The sequence below is a fragment of the Aulonocara sp. 'chitande type north' Nkhata Bay genome, linkage group LG2 (genome assembly GCF_057382095.1).
Source record: "Aulonocara sp. 'chitande type north' Nkhata Bay isolate Kocher_YH1m ecotype deep benthic linkage group LG2, A_spYH_male_GT1.1, whole genome shotgun sequence".
Taxonomy (NCBI): domain Eukaryota; kingdom Metazoa; phylum Chordata; class Actinopteri; order Cichliformes; family Cichlidae; genus Aulonocara; species Aulonocara sp. 'chitande type north' Nkhata Bay.
In genome coordinates, this window is record NC_141345.1 from 11,057,345 (window position 1) to 11,061,849 (window position 4,505).

Genomic DNA, 4,505 nt, shown 5'->3' on the forward strand with positions numbered 1-4,505 from the left:
AACTGTAAAATATACTGTATTTTACTATGTATTTTTCAACTTTTCAATGCAAGACCTTGAGTTTGTAGTTCTTTTGCAGTCCTGGGATTGATTTTCAGCTTCAGACAAGGTCCCCAAAACTGCCTTTCTGTTAGTACTCAATCCTAATCGCAGTGTTCATCTTTTAGTGAGGACATATTTGTTGAAATAGCCATATGAAGTTGCTTTTCCATTGATCTCTCTCTCTCTCTCTCTCTCTCTCTTTTTTTTAGATGGCAGACCAAAGAATTTGAATGACGCCATTACTCTGGAGCTTGTGAAAGATTTCCACTCCAACTGTCGCATGCAATCACAAGAGGAGACAGAGGTCATCCAGAGGAAAGGAGAAGTATGGTTAGAATTGTTGTGGAGGCCATGCAAGTTAACTGCAGAAACCCTAAACGTGCGTCCAGTGAAGAGGTTGCTAAGATCATTGTAAACAGATACCCTCAAACATTTGCAGATTTTACTGAAAAGGGAGAAAGACTGGGTTGTGGACATTATTCACTACTAAGAAGCATCAAATCTAGAGTTGAACATGTTAATCAAGATAATACAACACATAGACTTCGTCAAACAAAGAGAACCAGGAATGAGGAAGACTGTAATCCCAGCAGTAATGCAACCTCACCTAAAAAAGTTAGATGCCTTGTTGATAGCTATGGTTGTATAAATTGGCAGCCAGTTGAACTTCCTTAGGGGGAAACACAAGCTTCTTTGGAGGAAAAGAAACACATCCTGTTAACAATATTTAATTTAGAAGGACCTGGAGCTGTGGAGAGACCTGATGTGGATGACTTCATGTGCCTCACATATATTTCTCAGCGGCAGCTTATCAACAGTTGTCCCTCACTTTCAGTAGCTGAAATTCAGGAGCAGTGGCCATTCTTGTTTACTTGGAAAGGTCTTTCGAACCACTTTTACAAACTCACAGGCATCGATATCAGTGAGCGCTTAGGTCAGGCCCTCATAACCAAAGGCAGAAGGATTATTAACTATTTCTCTAGCCAGAAGCTCAAATGGAACCTTGGTATAAGGACACTCATCCAGTAGATAGAAAGTGAGGGAGTTTTGACCAACAACAAGGTTGGCACAGCAGCCATACTTCTCATGATGAAGTATTACAAGGAAGACGAAGACTCCCTCTTTGTCTTAGCAGATGTAAGCTTTTTTCATACAGCTCTATGTTTAATGCTGTTGCTTGCTGTCCTGTTTTATTTTTTGTATTTTTTGTTACATAAAATGTCTTGGTCCTCTTTCTGGCAGGAAACATCTACCAGGATGTCCCTTGAAGCAGAGATCAACCTGCCAAGCACCCCAAGGCTGATTATGCTTGGTAAGAAGTCATTCGTGAAATAGAGCTGATTAGACCATATTAAAATTTCTGTTTGGCACAGGAGCTTTTTGTGGACACGGGTATCCAGTCTCTGTTTTGTTAGCTCAAATTTCTGTAATTTCCTTTATAAACCAAGGTTGTTGGACATGTGTCTCAGTGAATCCAGCAAAGTAAAAATATCAAATTTCACATTACATATTACTGATCAAAATGGTAGTCTAGCAACACCAACAGCAAAAATACTGAAGTCAATACTGTAAAGTTTAACAGCAGCACAAACTATAAACTCCAAAATAACCATACAGTTGATTCATCTCCGGTAATTTAATTGGGCTGATTCTTTGTTAGGTGTGTTTAATGTGCACAATAATTCCCAATTATGTACAATTATAATATGTTAAAACGGACTTATTTACATAAGGCCATTAATATGTCTTGATGCATTCTCAATCATCCAGGAAAATAAATCTCCAAAAGTTGATTCTGTTCATCTGGACGTAGCGTTTTCTGGGAGAAACGTTTCGTCACTCATCCAAGTGACTTCTTCAGTCTCAGCTGACTGCAGGTTTCCCCAATCTTATAAACAGTACATTTGCATAATGAATGAAACCAGCCCACTGAAGGAACAATGGGCTGTGAGGTCAGTTCCTTAATCATAATTATGCAAATTCTCATGACCATTGATCAACAACCACTGACCAAAACCCACTGATCAAAGACCACTGATCAATGGCCATGAGTACCATTCACAGAAAGTTGGGGAATGGCTGCAATCACAGCATTGTAAGATGGCGAAAGATGTACCCTTAGGCCCCCTCCTCGATTCAGAGATGGTCTTTCCCTTTTCACGTAAATGGCCTCCTTGACTCCACGCTCAAACCAGCGTTCTTCCCTGTCCAGGATGTGTACTTTCTCATCCTTGAAAGAGTGTCCACTAGCCTGTAGGTGTAAATAGACTGCAGAGTCCTGGCCTGACGAGGTAGCTCTTCTGGTTGTTTGGTTTCCCCGATGTATAAATCCTGGCAATCCTCCTGGCACTTAACAGTGTACACTATGTTACTCTGTTTGTGTCGGGGGACCCGATCCTTGGGGTGGACCAATTTTTGGCGCAGCGTGTTTTGGGGTTTAAAAGCCACAGAGACCCAGTGTTTAGAAAAAATCTGTCTCAACTGTTCCGATACTCCTGAAACATTGGAACTAATTCAGAGGTATGTTTGAACAGTTAGCTAATAGTGATAGATGATGAATAAATTATCCCTAAGTAACTCATTATTTCAAATCACAACTCAATGTTACTGTATGTTACTATTTATTATGGCATGTTTTAAGGTTTTCTTTAAGGATAAACCCTGAAGAGGGAACAAAATGTACCTCCAAGGTTGGGACAAGCAGAAAGACTGGGACCACTGTCAGTGTTGGGGAGTAACGGAATACATGTACCACCATTACGTATTTAAAATACAAAATATGAGTAACTGTATTCCGTTACAGTTACCGTTTAAAAAGGTGGTATTCAGAATACAGTTACTTTGTTGAAATAAATGGATTACACTGCGGTACTTTCCTGTTTCGTTTTGTCGCGGGTCAGGACTGTGTTGCAGGGAGAATGGACGTTATGGGTCTGTGAGCGCGAGGAGGGAGAAAAGGGGGAGTGGAAAGGTACAAGTTGTCATCGAGCAAAAACGGGAGCTGGAAGCATGTAAATATAATAATAACCACTTCAGCCAAGAAGAGTGCCTGACGAGCCCAGTTGTAAGTAAGCTATTAGGACTCGACTGTACACCGTGTTCGTGTTTTCCTCCGAAAACAATAGTTCCGTTGGAGCAGTCTTTCAACGCCTCTCTCTGTCTCTCGCAAGAAAAGTTGACCCACACAACAAGCCGACAGGGACCCCGCCGTATTAGCCAGAGGTCCCTTTACTACAGTTCGGAGTCGCGGACCTTCAGTAATAGTAATAATAATATATTAAGTAATCCAAAGTATTCAGAATACGTTACTGTCATTGAGTAACGTAACGGAATACGTTACAGAATACATTTTGGGGCATGTATTCTGTTTTCTGTAATGGAATACATTTTAAAAGTAACCTTCCCAACACTGGCCACTGTGAAGCGAAAGGTTGTTCACATTAACCCTCATGTCACAACTTTCCTCCAGCGGCTTACTGAATTTGAGTGGAGAACTTCAAATTAGGTAACTGTTTTTGCCATTTTTAGTGAATTTAAGTGACCAATGTGTTGTTACTTGTGTCTCCACAGATGATCCATGGCCCATGCTTTCTGGACATTTACAGAAGACGAACAACAATGAAGACAAGCTCTCTTGCCATCTTTTTTGAGTGCAACAGTTTTGATTTTTTTTTTTTTTTTTTTTTTTTTTTTTTTTTAGCCTGTCCCGTTTGGCTCTTTTGGCATCAGAATTGTTGTCTAAAGGCAAAGAAAGATGCCCAACGGATTTACTTTACCAAATTGACCATCTCATTGATTTTTTTTCCTTCTTTTACCCGTTTGTTAAAAATTATTTCAGCTACTTACACTTTAATTGTCACATGTATTGGCTCACCCTACAAATCAATGAACTCAGTCCACAAAGCAAGATCAGGGTTCAGTGCAGGACAGTCAAGTTACTTCACACCACACACCCTCATCCATGTCCTTGTGGACCCTGTTTTGTGCATTGATTTGGTGGTGTGAGCCAGTATTTTGGACAAAGTGTATATAAAGGCAGACGTGTGGGGCTTGATATTATATTCATTACAAATCAGTTAATTTGTATGGTGCCAACAAAATGAATGCCAAGACACTTCACATTGTAGGTTTAAGACCCTACAAAATATGAATAAGAAAACCCAACACCTTGAGCATATGTTGTCTGCCATGATATGGATATGACATAATATCGTTATTGTTTGTACAACCATCAGAGAAAATAATGGATTACATGGTTTAGTAAAAACAAGTGCTTCCTCGATGAAAATATGTTTTCAGTTCTTTTCAGTTTTTGATTTTGGAAATGTGTATTTCAGCAGGGAAAAATCAGAACTGAAATAAAGTGGTGTCAACCACATGAATTATATTTTGTGTGTGTCTATCTAGCTATCCATCCAATTTTTTTTGGAACCCTCGAGTATCTTACAGTATGTTACTGTTAA

General features: G+C 39.6%; 1 pseudogene; it reads left to right on the forward strand.

Moving 5' to 3' along the window:
- Positions 1 to 369: 369 nt before the first annotated feature.
- Positions 370 to 1,377, forward strand: LOC147337448 (uncharacterized; annotated as a pseudogene).
- The last annotated feature ends 3,128 nt before the right edge of the window (positions 1,378 to 4,505 follow it).